Source organism: Pinus tabuliformis, chromosome X (genome assembly GCF_031772625.1).
Source record: "Pinus tabuliformis cultivar Carrire ecotype Pingquan chromosome X, CPIR1, whole genome shotgun sequence".
Taxonomy (NCBI): Eukaryota; Viridiplantae; Streptophyta; class Pinopsida; order Pinales; family Pinaceae; genus Pinus; species Pinus tabuliformis.
The window spans coordinates 1,535,147,602-1,535,164,650 of NC_142308.1; the positions used below are offsets into that span (position 1 = coordinate 1,535,147,602).

A 17,049-nucleotide genomic window follows, 5' to 3' on the forward strand; every position below is an offset into this window, starting at 1 on the left:
CTCCTCGATCTCAAGTTCTAATAGATTCTCTCCATCGAAATTGTTCCATAATTATTTGGTCTCATTAACATATTGACAAGGGTGATCAGAGAAATATTTTAGATCTTATTCTGACGTTGACTCATGGAACTCTTGATCCTGTATTACTTGGAGTATAAGTATGTTCTCAATTGTTTCCAAGATTTTATCCTTATGAAATGTAGAGAGTCAAGATTTTCTCCTCTTGAAATGTAGAGAGTTTCCCATATGCTACTAGGAGTTGAGAAAATATTTGGAGTCACATTCTTCATTAGATTCTTGAACATTATTGAATGTCACTTTCTTAGTTGTTAATCCCTATCTAGCACATGGATTAGTGGATGGGGGGTGCTTACAACACCTAAATAGTGACCTCTTAAAGAAATAAAATAAATAAACTAAAGGTAAATAACTTCAAAGCAAGATTTTTCATGTACTCGATTTCCTTCACATTACTAAGACTTGTTGTTAGTTGTTTTCTATTCATCATGAGTTAGCTTCTTCCTTTCCATGAATCAAACTAAAAATAAAATACACTTGCATAAAAACAGACTAAACCATATGACGAGGGTTTGGAGAATCCCACTAAAGTGGATGCGGTGGGCTATGACAGTTTTCATATATTTTGAAATGAGGGAGTCTTTGTGTCTTATTGTTTCTCCTCCTTGAAGTCACAAGTGTTGGAAGAAATAAGAAAATAGATAAACTACAAATGTTGTAATCCCTTTTAAGCACCTCCCTGGAAATGATGCCTAAAATGTTGGTCAAAATATATGTATTATATTACCAACATTTGATTGTCAAACCAAGAACATAATTCTTGGAGATGCAAGAAAAATATATGTGGGATCAAATCCGTAATCTATCTAATGCCGATAATTATTGAGCAATCAATTTCAACAACTAAATAACAATGGTGATAAACAAACTAGGACTAAAATCCATCTGGTCAGTCCTTGTCTCAAACCCCTTAGCACAACCCTAGAGTGTAATATTTTGCTTCTACGAGGCAACATTCATGCACTCAATAACAAGTTGGGTTTGAAAGGCAAGGGATTCTAGTCTGGTTTCTAGTTCCCCAAAATCAAATGTTGGGAATCAAAAGACAAAAAATAAACATATAGAGTAATGTAAAAGTGTTGAAAACAAGTAAAGAAATCTGAAAGTGAAGTAATAATTTCAACAAACTAATGCACTTAAAGCAAGAATTAAATGTATTGTAATAGACTAAGCGAAAAAAATTATCCCTAGGGTCGATGCCAACAGGAATGTATAAACCAATGCTTCCATAGATTTGATTTGATCGTAATTTACAATTTTGGAGATAGTTTTCGTACTAATATTTATTAGAGAAGAGATAGGAGCAATATCATACCACTTGTCTTTTAGTAGTTGGATCTCCCAGTTTTTGGAATGCTCCAAATTCTACTCGAGCATCCAGATCCGAGTCAATACCAGCAAAAACATCTCTGAATAAGGTCCTAGCAAATATTGGACATGCTTGTATTCTAATGAACAAAGTAAAAGGAAAATGTTACCCAGAATTAAGGGGCCCTTTCCAATCTAACTAATGTTTCCATGAGAAATCAAATCAAACTATAGTGATGCACCAAAACTTGAAAACAAATTACCTTCATTAGATCATCTTTATTTACAAAAGGCAACACACAAACTTGCTACCACAAATGAATATGTTATCAACTATCTATCTCAATCCTTTTACAAAAATGAATGACTAACATCCCCTAACTCTATTCTGAATCTGAATATTTGTACAAGAGAGCATTGGGGTGGATCAAAACCAATCCTCCAAACTCATATCTTCCTAGTTGTGTGATACATTTAAGATAACAAAATGATAATATGCAAAACAAATTAGATCTCTTGATTACCAAGAATACAAATACATCTTAAAATATGGTTTCTATTATTCAAGGTAGCTGAGATTTGTTTCCCCTTGCTTTCTTGACCACCAATCTAGCATTTTCCTCAAATTTGGGCATTGTTTACAATTATGGGAGAATTTATGAATTTTGGGAAGATTGACATTAAAGAGCCAAACATATCTTTCAAACCGTCTAGTATTTTGGAAAAAAAAACTCATGATGTAACCAATTTTCCATACTGGGAACGCAACCCATGTTCAAGAATTCTCATATTCACCTTCATTGCTTCAAAAATTGTGCTTGAAGTTGATTGTATCGGGACTTTGACCTATAGTATTCTTTCGAAGCTAGAGCTTCACACATGCGACTTGGGTGTGATCTAAATAATATAAAATTATTTTAATACCTCTAGCTTCAAAAGTGATGCAGTGGAATTTCTTCTAGAAGCACACATATATGCTAACCATGATCAGGTACCAAAACTAAAATGTTGGTACAGGAACTAGGTTAAACAATTCATAATTAGAAAAATCGACTTAAAATTCATTTAATCGATTAAATATTTAGGAATTAATTAAAATAAGAAACTTTTACCTTGAAATACATGTTAAAGGGTTTTAGGTTCAAAATGGTGAAAATGTATGATAAGATGGTCAATGTGTGGTTATGAGTGTATGTCATAAGTGGTTAAAGGACAAACAAATAATTTGAAAAATGAGACAAAATGGGAGCCCATACCATATATTGTTGTATGTCAACATGTTGTTGTTGTCGTTGCTCCACTTCCTATTGGAGATACTAGATATCCTCTTTATCCCCGCCTCTAGCTCCACCATGCAAAGCATGTGAGGGTGTGGTCTCACGGTGATGAAAAACCTTATACCATGGCCTTAAAACCCTCTTTGATTCTACCTCTGCAAGTCCCACCCTTCCAATCCTCCCTAGTGAACAGGCCCGATCACCTTTACCTATGACTCCTCCACTTAACTCATCTAAAACTATAGGCCCCTCCCATCCTTCGAGCCCCACATTTGTAATCACGCATCAAGGTAGACGCCAACATCACATCATACACAATCAAATCATACAATTGGAAGTGATGACAGAAATAAATAAATAAAAATAATATATATATATATATATAAACAATAGTCACATATGTACCTATGGTCCCTAGGCATCTCTTGGGGGTAGAGTGATATTTGAATCATGCTAGAAGTTCATCCCCACATATTGATTGTTATGCAACCAGCGCACAAAATAGAAGAAAAGATAGATCAACGACTTCAAAATCAGCCTCTTCGAGGGGGCAACCTCCTTTACATTACACAAATGAACAATTCTTGGATGATACAAATGATAATACCTCCTTTCTATATATAGGAGTCTGAGGGTTCACAATATAATCAAATCCTACATAACAATAATAGTGTAAGGGCACAACAATAACAATAGTGGGCTTCTATGGGGCACAATAATAATAATATGGGGACTATATGGGAACAACAATATAATAAGGGGGTTGCACTAATAACAATAAGGGGCTACACTAGTAGTATAGGGACCTAACATGCCCCTCTCCTTCAAAAAAGTGTTGTCCTCAACGCTTGATTAGTTCTGGATGCTTCTGTATAAAATTCTCATCCTCCCATGTGGAATCTTTAGCGGGTAAGTTCTTCCACTTGATGAGATACTCTGAAATTAATCGATTTCATAGTCATTGGATTCTTATTTCCGTGATTACTTTAGGTTCCAATATGTTTTTCCTTCTTCATCAAGTTCTAACAATATTGTTTGAACTAGGATCTTGTCGCTTATAACCTTCTTAGCTTGCTTGAGGGGAAATTATTTGTATGGTTGTAGCCGTAAAAATACCCAGTCACCTACATCAAAACTTCTTTCACTGCGATGATGATCTGCCTATTGTTTCATTCGATTCTATGCCAAAGTGAGGTTATCCTTTAAGAGTTGGAGAACTTTTTGTTGATGCTCAATGTGATCTTCCACTGCTTGAACCTTAGAATTTTCTCTTAAATATGATGTGTTGGATGGTGTATGATATCCATAAAGTGCCATAAATGGGGTCATTTTTGTTGCAATATGGAAGGAAGTGTTATACCACCATTCAACCAGAGGTAACCACTTGACCCATTGTGTTTGTTTATTAGATACAAAGAAACAAATATATCCTTCCAAACATTTGTTCACTATATTTGTTTGTCCATCAGATCGAGGATGATAAGATGAGCTATGAGCTAATTGAGTACCAAGACAAGAAAATAATTTCGTCCAAAAATTTCCAGTGAAAATGGGATCTCTGTCATTACCCGAATCAATCAATATTATTACCTCTTTCTTCTTGATATGTCCTTTTATCTTGATAGTTTGAGGAGTAGTAATTCCTACCAATGTATTACAAGATATGGTTGGATTCATTTCTTCTTTCTCTGGGGTTGGTTCCTAGTGTATATCCTCTTCTTTTGATGTTTCTTGGTCCTTTTCTTCCTCATATTCACAATCTATGTAAAATAATTTCTTCTCAACACACTTATGACCTTTAGTGTTTTTTCTATCACAACTATAACAAATCTATTTTAATCTTTTTCCCTCCAACTATTGTGGTGTCAACCTTGTAGGTTGTCGAGGGCTAGGAGAAGCAACACTTCCATCTTTATAGTTGTGAGTGGTATACTTCCTTGTTTCCTTAATTCTTCTTTCCACTTTTTTGGCCATCCTCGATGCCTTCTCCAATGAATTAGGTTCCCAAAGGCAAACCTCATTTTGTATGTTATCCTTTAAATTCCCTATGAAGGCATCAATCCTATGCTCCTCTAGAATATCATTTACCCTTATATTCAATTTTTGGAAGTCCTTGAAGTGCACTACCATTGAACCCTTTTGTTTGAGATTTATCAATTGGCTAAAGAAGGTGTTTCTCTTTGTATCCTCATAATGTGCTATCATTTCCTCCATAAAAATGGACCAAGTGACAATTTTTTTACGAGAGAAAAGCCATCGATACCATACAAATTGATTGGGTTCTAAATATAAAGTTGAAATACATACCTTTTGTTTGTTTTGCACATTATGGAGATCAAAATATTACTCCATTTGTAGTATCCATGTTACAGGATCCTTGCCATCAAACTTCCTCATATCGGTTTTTGGAATATGGTGGGTCTTCAATCCAACGTTAGATTCTATGGATTAATGATTAACATTTATTTTGTTCTCATCATGAGTTTCCTCTACTACCTTTTCATCATTAGGAAGCATTTCTTGTAGCGACTTTGTCCCACCTTCCTTCAAACCTTCCATGTATTTCTTAAAATATTCCATGTTGCCATTAAATTTTGTTTCTATAGCATTGATCTTATTGATCATAGCTTCGATAGCTTCTGTTACTTTTTGTGAGAGCGAAATTTGTTTCACTTGGCCTCGTAATTTTGATATATCATGTTGCATTTCTTCCTCTTCTTCATGTGTTATGATAGAGATTTCAGGTTTCTTACTAGGTGTTTCTATTTTCTTTCTTCGAGGCATCAAATAATGATAATTTTCTTCCCTATGCCCTTTTAATCACTTCAAACTATTTTTTCAAACAAAACTTATGCAAATTTTTAAAAAGACTACACATCTTTTTTCGCTTTGTAGGAGCTCGATATTGAATCTGTTGTATCTTTATAATTTCAGATCTCCAAGGTCTGAAATGTTTTCCTTTGGTAGGCTTTTGAGTCCTTGTTTCAACCCCACACATTTGATCAATATTGGATTTTCCAAGCAATAGTTATGTCCAATATCCCACAATGACCTGATTATATACTAGTTCAGTAGAGTGAACTTGTACGAAGTTCCACGTGTGACTGTTTCTACCTTCGGCCCTAAAAACAATACCCAAAAAACTAGAGTTTGTCCTCTTTATGTCACCTTTTATGAAATTTGAATCTGATTCTCAGAGAGAAAGTTATGGCGAGTTTCCCAAGGTCACCTGTTTGAGATGGAATTCGGGAGCTTGCAAAAACCCTAACTTCCTCGGTTCATATCTCCGAAAATATAGCGAGAAATGGTCTGAAATTTGGACACGACGTTCATCATGATTTCATCGAAAATGGGTTTTTTTTCATCTTCTGAAGCTTTGTATAAAAAATGTTATATCGAAAATGCTACGATGACCTGTTTGAAGCAGCAAAACCCTAGAATCCAAAGCTCTGATACCAAATGTTATGCAACCAACTCACAAAATAGAAGAAAAGATAGATCAACGACTTCAAAACTAGTCTCTTCAAGGGGTAAACCTCCTTTAAATTACACAAATGAACAATTATTAGATGATACAAATGATACGACCTCCTTTCTATATATAAGAGTCTAAGGGTTCACAATATAATCAGAGCCTACATAACAATAACAGTGTAAGGGCACAACAATAACAATAGTGGGCTTCTATGGGGCACAATAATAATAATATTGGGACTACATGGGTACAAAACTACAATAAGGGGGTTGCACTAATAACAATAAGGGGCTACACTAGTAGTATAGGGACCTAACATTGATACTATAGGATAATCTTCAACATGGAACACTGCCATCTCTTCACCTCGACGATATAGTATCTATTGCTAGAGGTCGCACCCTCTTAGATCATTAGTCCTCCCCATATCCTCATCCTTGGCTAGGTGGGAGAAGTCACATAAACTTTTATTTGAGTTTGCACTTGCATGACTCCATCAAATAAAAAATAATAGTGACCCAAAAGTAAACTCATGCAACTCTCCTTATAAGTTTCATGTCAATTGTGAGACCAAACTAGCTCACACCAAGTGAGCCCACGGATAAAAGGACCCCTGGATTTTATCCTCTAAAATGGTCCTTTGAGCCCCTATTGTCTAGAGGGTGCTTTTCCCCCATACATCCTCACAATGAGGGTCGTTACAACTCAAACCCTCACATCTTGAATATGGCTAACTTAAACAACCTCACCTCTCACTACATCTGCCACATATTAGTAATCATAGGCCCACCCCTTAATAATCAATCCAATGAATGGTAGCTCTAGTAGGGACTCCTCATCTCATGACTACAATCTATTTGAAAATTAGATATCCACCTTGATGGATGTAAGACCCCATCCTAGGGTCTTCAACCATATCTATATTCTCTAAAATTAAATGCAATAAGAGGCAATAATTTATTTTCTTACAAGACATTTAAACGATGATAATTTACCATTTAGAATCTAATTCCTACAATTTAATTAGTGAACATTTCATTTCAATCACTTACATGAGTAATCTATGCATAGAGGAATACCTATACGATGGCCCAGTGGAGATGCCCTTGAGCTGCTGCTCCTGCTGGAATGCTCCTCTTGACTACTGACTGGATTTACCTCCCAGCCAACTAAGAAGTAATTCCTAGCCCAAGAAACCTCCACAGGTTCCCTAGCCCTCCGAGCCCAAGTCCAACCAGATGTAGTGTGTGTGTCCAAGACCAAGATAAACAATACTCCTTTCCTCTCTCTCAACAATTCCTCCAAAATCACAACCAACCAAAACCAAAAGCAAGACCCAGCATCCCCCTTCCTTTCTTTCTCCTTCCCCTTTTACGCCCCCCCTCTCCTCTCCACCTCAACCACCTCTCATTAATGTCATAACTTCTCCCTCATCCTTACAATTGACTTCTCTTCTCCCAAGTAAACATGAGAGGACATTTGGGAATGTGATAAGAATAGAGTACATTTTGGGGATGAGAGATGAACATATAATTTGGTAATTAGTTGGAGGTGACCATGTCTTCTCCCAAGTAAATGTCAGAGTACATTTTGGGGATGAGAGATCAATATATAAATTCGTAATTAGTTGGAGAGGACCATGTCTTCTCCCAAGTAAATGTGAAAGTGCATTTTGGTGATGAGATATGAATATATAAATTGGAATAATTGAAGGAGACCATATCCTATCCAAGATTAAATTTGAGAAGACAAGTTGGGAATTGAATAATAGCAATAATAAATTTTATATCAGTAAATAAAATTTACAATTCCCAAATGAAGGTATTCACCAATATTTCTTAATAATTATAAGTCAATATTTGCAGGTAATGTAAACATTAATAAAATTTGCATGATAAGATTAAGTGGGGCATTACATACACCCCTCCTTCAGAAAACTTCGTCCTGAAGTTAGAGTGAAAAGATACAAGTTTGAAGGCATAACAAAATAGAGAGAGTTATAGTAGTAAAATTTGATAAGTCAGACAATGACATTACTTCCCATCAAGAGTCTCCAACTGACCACACTACAGCACTAGTTGGACTTGTCATCGAATAATCTAGTCAAGACGTCTTGCCACCTGTCATTTCCATTTTACTCATGTCATAAAAGTGCATATCAAGTTGATACCAAATGTAATAGAACAATGTACATTATACCTTTCCCCATGAGATGTCTCGACCTTAGATCTCCGGTATCATATAGTTCTTTCCCACCTGCGGGTTTGCTCTCATTCATGCATTTATATAACAACAAGATATATAAGTGATTTTTAATCATCATGTTATTAAGTCTAGTATCCAAGTGTCAATTTTGTAGTTCATACTGGAAATAAATCTTACATTAGATAAATCATAATTTCACTAAGTCATTCATTGGATAAATCATATCCACTTAAGCCATACATGAAACAACAATAACTCTGATAAGTCATGCACTAGATAAATCATAACCAAGTAATTCATACATTAGGTCATACATCAAGCATTTCAATCAGCTATACCTAATCCATCTAATGAATTATATACATAGTTTCACTTGTTCAACTAAATGCATCAATATTACATAGCATTCGTAAATAAATAACATGGAACTGGAAATAGAGCCTTAGCCTAGGTAGCTATCTAAGTCAAAATGGACATCATAAATGGTCAAAAGTGAGGAGTAATTGTGACATATAGTCTTTGCATCCTCCCAAATAACAGATCTTGGGTTAGACTTTTCTCCTTTGTATCTTAACTTGGTCCACCGAGTGATTTCTGAGCCATTGAACCCTATGGTATAATATGCATATTGGTTTGATCAATGTGGTTCCTACATCTGAGACCTATAATTCCCTTCAGTCGAGTTTGTGGGATTCATCAGAAACATAATGTTATAGGAAAGATACATAAAAACATCATGAGTTTTATGCAAGTGGGGTGGTAGTACAAGACAATAGGACACTGGTCCAATTTTCTCTTTGATTCTAAAAGGTCCTATAAATCGAGGTGGTAACTTCATACCTTTCTCAACTGAATAGTGTTAAGAATAACTAAAAAAAAAAAAAAACTTGGTCCCCCACTTTAAAACACCCTAAGAGATTGTGTAATGAGGCTAGGACACTCTCCAATATAGTAATAAAGAAGCTTCCCAACCCAAGAGAATTTATATGATATAATGTGAAAATAACATACCAAGTGACCAAAACCATGGGTGTCAATGTAAAAGACCACCCAAGCAAGGTCTGAATGCCTCCAAATGCATGAGAAGATGCCAAATAAGGGGAGTGATTCCCTCTATCAAGAAAATAACTACTCACAACATGCCTCATCCTAGCCCAAACTATAAATATCCATTGGCATTCTTCTAACAAACCACAACCACTTTTCCCTGTCATCAAGACATCCACCAAAGGGACATCAATTATGCAACAAAGGGTGGGCGTACTACTTCAAGGTTCACTAATCAAAATTACGAAACAATAATCCAAGTGAAACCCTATGAACACATGCAAACATGCTCAACAACTAATTCACTATGTCAATGAGAAACAATTAACCAACAATACTTAAGGAACTCTTAGTTGATGGATATCCCTCATCATAAATGTGCTAAGGGTAAATCAAATGTTTGAGCAATGTTATGCAAGGCCCCCAATCACATTTCAAACACCATATGTGCTAGATGAAAGCCTCTAAAATGACTTGTAAAAAAGTAGTCTAAATCTTAAACCACTAAGTCTAATGTCATGTTGAAAAACTAGGGAATTATAGAAGTTATTAACTATGAACTCCATGCACGAGAGGTGGTGTCAAAAGATATCATGACAAGACCTACCAGTTGACCGTTAAGAATCTCCAAAATGACTAGCTCTAGAAACTACAAAGTCGAGAAGATCTTTTGTTCTAACAAATGAGATAAACTTGAAACAAAAAAACAAAACAAAAAAAGTGAAGGGTAGTGAAAATTAAGTCACAATTAGTGTATCTAGGAAAAGAAGGAGACACCACACTAGCTTAATTTCAGTGTTCATCTTTGAATGTCTCAAACATATGCGCGGGTTATAAAAAAACAAGGACCATAAAGATAAGTTGTAAACAAAATTTTACTAACTCAAAATTTGCTTGGAAAAACGGCATACTCCAATTCAAGCGAAGTGTATATTCACTCAACCCCTATAGATTCAAAATCCAAGTCTTTTAAATAGTATTATATGCCTTGAATGGAAGCATTTTCCTTAAGGGCCTGTGAAATCCTGTTCTGATGGGGATTGGTTTAAGCCACTGCAAAATTCATTAAAGGCTTAAAGAATTTTTTTTTTAAACCCAAAAAACAAAACATCTAATCTCTGCAATCCCGCAATGGATAATAGCTCCTTTATCGCAGCATCCAAAGAAGCAACTAAATCTGGATGTTCTCTACAATCAGATGTCCAGGTGCTAAAATGGCTGGAGGATTTTATGGAAAGGTTGCAAAAGAGAGCAAATAGCGTTACTGAGGAAATGCATAAATTGTTAGAGTAGACTAAAGCTGTTGAACAAGATTTGTATAATACATTCAATTCTTTCAGAGGGCTCTCAAATAATCAGTTCATTGAAAATTGTGTATGTGAAGGTGATGATATGACTGCCCTAAATTCAGATTCCAGCACCCAACTTTCATAAGTTTGTGTACCCACTCAAAGATATGAAGAGGATATAGTTCCAAGATACAAAGAAGCATTATTGAGTGGCTTGAATGGATACATTCAATACATTCAAAGAAATTATAGAAATACTTTTGAGCGATTCCTCACAAAGTTGGGTGGAGCAATGGACAACTTCCTCATATTATTGGCACAGAAGAATTTATGCAGGATAACAGTTGTGGGTTAACAGAGGATAGGATTTGGTATGGATCCTCTAGAAGTAGATGTTGATGTGGAGGGAGAAGGGATACTTTTGGCTTCAAAAATGGCTAGGACCAGAAGTCTTTTAGAGGCTAATTGGTCTGGAATAGAATCAGATAAGGACGACCAGGTTGGAATGGAACCTGCAGTTTCAACTACTCTCGATTTCAAAGTTATGCTTGAGGATGCATCTTGTAGTCCATACATACTTTATGATGATATTTTGTCCAATTCCAAGATCATTTCTGGTTATGACAACAACATTGGCATTGACGATGCTGCTTCACAGGTTGTTACCCTCGATAGTCTCAGGTATCCAGAGTTCCCAATTCCCAATCCATCCTTGGTAATGGGGAACCTCAGTCACTCCTATACATGCAAGCATAACTAGCAAATCAATGGAAGCAACTGCACACCAGGTTGTTTCAAGTAGTTTTAACAGAAAAATTAATCCAAATACGGTTGCAGGAGGCCTCTTTGATAGTGAAGTTGCGCTATCTACCTCTAAAATTAATGAACACCTTAGTTTTCACTCACAGCCTGTGGATGGTTCTCACAATGTCAATGGTGGTAGTTTCAATGAAAAACCAAAACTAAAAAGCTCAACACATCCTGAAGAAATAAACTATTTTGTGGAAGGTCAACAAGATCCATGCCAATCTGGTTCAAATAACATGAGCAGCAAAGTCAATGTAACAGAAATTTCTCAAGCCTTTTTGGATAATAAGAAAGTTTCAACTTCTTCTAGATTCAATGCATCTACTCCTATGTTGTCACTGCCTATTGCTCAAATTTATAAACAAACAATTGATTATGAGAAAATGAACTCTCGGAGTATTGGCAACAAGAGAGAAGAAGGTATAGCTAGTCAGGAACCTGGTAAGGATCCTTTTGGTTCAAGCAATTTCATCAGGAAATTTGAAGGGGCATTATTTTCAAGGGAACTCTTTGATGATGAAGATGAGTTAGTTTCCTCTAGTCCATTGGAATCTACTCATGTCTGGTCACAACCATCTATTCTAGAGAGATTATATGGTTCTAATTCATATGCAAATAAAAATGAACTAAGTCCATCTAGTAGCATTAGCAGTACTCTGGATCAAACTGCATCTAATTCATTAGATAAATTAATCACTACTGATACTCAAGTCTCTATAGAAAGTAGCTCTCAATTTTCAAGTACAAAACAACTTGAAAAGATATTGGGTTTAAATAATGAGTTCGCCACTAGTGGACCTCAATTTCCAAAAACAATTAATGGTAGGAAATCTCTGAAGGAAAGGTTATCACTATTGCATAAAGATCTCTTTGATAGTGGAGAAAATGATGAAGATGATGATCCTAGTGATCCTTTTAGGGCACCATCTTCCATGGGGCAGAAATTGAGATTAAATGACAAGGCCCTTGACAGTGAAAGTAATATTCTGCAAGAGTCATCTAATGATGGAGTTGATTTTAATATTCAAAATACAATGCTTACAAATTATTCAGACCCACATAAGGTTGAGCAATTTCATATTACAGGAGCATCTGGAAGAATTCAAGGCACGTTAACCATTGGTGATTATTATTCAAATATAAGTGCAGTAAAAAAAAAAAAAACAGGAGTTGAAGGAATGTGATGCCCATTTTGACAATCTTGTGGAACCCCTCGACAACAATTAGAGTTGAAGCAAAATTCAACTGTCCGGAATGAAAAATAGCATTTGAACCCAGATATGCTACAAGGTGGTACGAAAATATATATATATATATATATATATATATATATATATATATATATATTGGCAAGCCCCATTGAATAAATGGGCAATTAGGCACATGACAGATTTGAAGCTTTATAATGTATGTATCAATGCAACTATTCAATATATTATGATATTGCTTGGCCCAACTTTTACTTCAAAAATTACCCTTTAATCTTCAAACTTCTCTCATACTCTACTATAGAAAACTTGCTCCATGACTGCTGAAAGATTTACTAGTTGCTAATAGACATATTACCTAACTATCATTGGCCTTGAACAAAGTTATTGGTGTTGCTCTACTCATATTCAGCTTAGAAAAAAAAATATCTTTTGCAAGTTTGAATATTCTTGTGTCTTAAGTACATATCAAGTTGTCTTAACCAAAAATTAAGTCTATCAGTATCTATATCTCAAATAAAGCTATGGATTTCCAAATTTCCATCAACTTGAAACAACTAGGATCACAAGTCTTGTTTCCACAACTAATATATATATAGTTGTATCGTGTCATTTGCATTCGACTAGTAAGAATATTGTTGTTTGGCATATTGGGGTGACAACAAATCATATTGTCCTAAATAGTTTGCAGTTAGTTGTTGCTACAGCAGAGAATGTGGCTTCCATATTCGATGTCGAGTCATGATTTCATAGATCCTATCTAGATATATGATGAATCATATACCAATTCATTTGTTGTGTCGGAATGCAACTAGGGAATATGTTGTATCTGTAAATGGGCATGATCTGGCAATTTCACCAATGGCATCCAGAGAAGGTGCATTTAGGGGAGTAGCTGCACTCGTAGCTTGTTTCAGTTGGTGTTTTCCATCCCAATTCTCCAATACTTCAATTATCAGTCTCCACTAGACGTTTAAGTATTGAATACGGCATAAGAAAAAAAAAAAAATCATGTCACGGAAAGCTTATAATATTCGCACCTGTCTTATCTCAGTCACCTGCAATGGTGATGGTTGCTTTTGCTGGAGTCAGAGTATCTATAGCTACAGATAAAGGCAAGAAACATTATAAGCGGGACCAGATTGCTAATGCGTAGAAAGGAGAGATGGTTGGCATCTCCATCGACAAGGACGGGAATAATCTTCGGACTTTATTATCACACGCGATTAAGGCTCTCCATCCCTTCACCGGGATGGATCTTACCACAAGTTTTGATTCCTTACAAAAAAGGGTTTTCTCATCATAGGACTTGGTGATTATATCACACTATTTCAAAGGGTTCTTTCAGGCAATCTAGGTACCTAAATGATGAAGTCTTATCATGAAAAATGGATGTATGTCCGCTTGATGGAACCTATAATTGAATGGATTACTAGATGCATTTTCAATCATGCAGATTAGGAGAAGATTATTCAACTTTTAAGAGATTTCGGGGTTCAGCCAAATGAGTGGAAACCAACTCAAAGCATCCATCTAGTTTTTGTTTTGGTGCATTTCTTGTTGAAGCGGAGAATGTCGAGGCGGATGTTTGTGGAGGCGAAGAATGTTGAGCCCATCATTGCTTATCAATAGGTTTTGGAAGGTTTCCATTCCATATTGGACCTTAGAGGATAAAGTTCAGGCTAGATTACAACTCGCTGGTGTATTTGCTCTCACCCTATCCACTACAGGAATCAGTGTGGGATTCAATTTTCTTGGGCGTGATTTTTATAATGCCCTTGCAAGAAAAGATTAGGAGCAGTTCACAAAACAAATTCTATATTACCTCGGAGCTTTTGCTGGAGGAATTCCGGTGAGCAAATTGTTGCACCCTTATAGGTCCTTGTACTGAGAGATTATGGGAGGGAAACACTTGGACTGAGATGGCGGGCATGGACGACAAGATACTATTTGCGCTGCTATTTTGAGAACCAAATTTTCTATAAGACCCAATCACAATCAATCATGGATAACCCAGATCAGAGGATTGTTGATGACCTTAGTTCTTTCACCGGGACTTCTTTTCATTTGTATTAACATTATTTACGGTAGCAGTGGACTTGATATCATTTAGCAACACATTGTTTGGAATTTATCGACCTCTGTTTGTCGTGCTCATTGTTTATTCACTCGGGGGAGCAACCATCAGTGTCCTTGTAGGAAAGGGACTTGTAAACCTAAACTTCATGCAAGAAAAAAAAGAGGCAGATTTTCGTTATGGGCTAGTGCGCATCCGAGAAAGTGCAGAGTCAATTGCTTTCTATGGAGGTGAAGAGAATGAGATGCAGTTGCTTCTCCAGTGCTTCAAACAAGCTTTTGAGAATTTAACTCAATTATTGATTTCATCACGGAACTTGGACTTCTTCACCAGTGGATACCGATACCTAATTCAAATTTTACCTACAGTTGTTGTGGCTCCCATGTATTTCTCTGGCAAAATCGAATTTGGAGTGATCAATCAGTCTTACTCCACTTTCAATCATGTCTTGGGCGACTTCTCACTAATTGTATATCAGTTTCAGGCTATCAGTGCTTTCTCAGCTGTCATTGATCGGTTAGGTGAGTTCAGTGATATTTTGGACCAAAGCAATAGTCTATTAATAGAAGACTCCAAACCAAAGATAGATTTCTTGAAGGTCGATCAGTTTTATGGAACTGCTTCAGAATGTAATCAAGCAGATACTTTTGAAGTTTGTCCAAAACTTTTGGAAATTGAAAATTTAACATTACAAACACCACAGTACACCGTGACTCTTATTGAAGACTTTTCATTGGTGGTCACTAAAGGAGATCACTAGCTAATAATGGGTCCAAGTGGAAGTGGAAAAACGTCACTGTTGAGAGATGTTGTTGGTATATGGTGTTCTGGTAAAGGCACTACTAGATTCCATATAAAATAGAGCAATAAAGGATCTGATAGATCTATTTTACAAGGAGCAATTAACAATGATGGCCCAGTGAATGGAACAAACTATCGTACAGAAGACAAAGAACACAACTCATACAGGGAACAAAAGGAAGTTCTGGGGCAATATTTTTCCTTCCTCAAAGGTCTTACATGGTTTTAGGAACCCTGCGCCAGCAGCTGCTTTATCCTATGTGGATTTAAGATCTTATTGCCGTGTCAGAACCAGATTCTCTACCATTTTCATTGAAAAGTTCGAGATTGAAAAACACACGATGTGAACTTAAACCTATGCCAAATGAAGATGATCTTGTTGGGGTATTGAAGGTTGTATGTCTTGATCATCTAATCACATGCTGCAATGGTTTGGACTCCAACGTTGACTGGTCATGCGTACTTTTGTTGGGTGAACAACAACGACTCGCATTTGCTCAGTTGCTACTTGCACAACCAGAACTTTCTCTGTTGGATGAGTCTACAAGCACGCTAGCTGAAACTAATGAGGTTCATTTGTACACAGAAATTGTAGCTGCGGGAATAACATATATAAGCATCGGGCATAGAAGGAAAGGTGACAAGACTACCTGCTCCAGTAAAACTGTTTGGACAAGCTACTGCATTCTATGGCACGAACAGAATATGAACGGTTGATGGTGATTTCTTAGGTTCTAGTGGCAGATATAAATATTGGTTATGAGGATGTTGCAAATACACAGGCCCTAGCTTCCAATGGAGTGCATGAAAAAAAATCTCAGGCATCTTGCAGACATGGTGGAAAACTGTGAGGATGACTTTCTGAGATATAACCTAGAGTACCAACAGATTGTTATTTTGGCGAGAAAAAAAATAATAAAAGAAAAAAATCGAAGGAAGCAACTCCCGATATTCTTGCAACACATTGCATGCCTTCCGCTATATCTAGTGATTTGAAAATGTGAATCAGTTTTCCAAAGGTGACATTCCTTACATTCTGATCTGATTATTCGGATGAATATTGTTTACTACTTCCACAACATGATAGGAAATATGCTAGGTTGGGGATATCAAGAGAGTACTACTCTTTTTGGTTTTGGCTATGACTTTCGATAAATTAACAGGTTTCCAGGCCCAGATTTTGAACCTAAGCTCTAATACCACGTGTAAGATCCCATCCTAGGGTCTTCTACCATATCTATATTCTCTAAAATTAAATGCAATAAGAGGCAATAATTTATTTTCTTACAAGACATTTAAACGATGATAATTTACCGTTTAGAATCTAATTCCTACAATTTGATTATTGAACATTTCATTTCAATCACTTACATGAGTAATCTATGCATAGAGGAATACCTGTACCGATCGCCCGGTGGAGATGCCCTTGAGCTGCTACTCCTACTGGAACGCTCCTCTTGACTACCGACTGGATTTA

General features: G+C 36.1%; 1 non-coding gene and 1 pseudogene across 1 annotated transcript; both read left to right on the forward strand.

The window, feature by feature from the left end:
* The first annotated feature begins 13,840 nt into the window (after nt 1-13,840).
* Nucleotides 13,841-13,968, forward strand: LOC149145898 (U6atac minor spliceosomal RNA). The gene has a single exon (XR_016265392.1). It is a non-coding gene; the product is annotated as a U6atac minor spliceosomal RNA (small nuclear RNA).
* Nucleotides 13,969-14,297: 329 nt separating this feature from the next.
* LOC149145899 (ABC transporter D family member 2, chloroplastic pseudogene) lies at nt 14,298-16,289 on the forward strand (annotated as a pseudogene).
* Nucleotides 16,290-17,049: the final 760 nt, after the last annotated feature.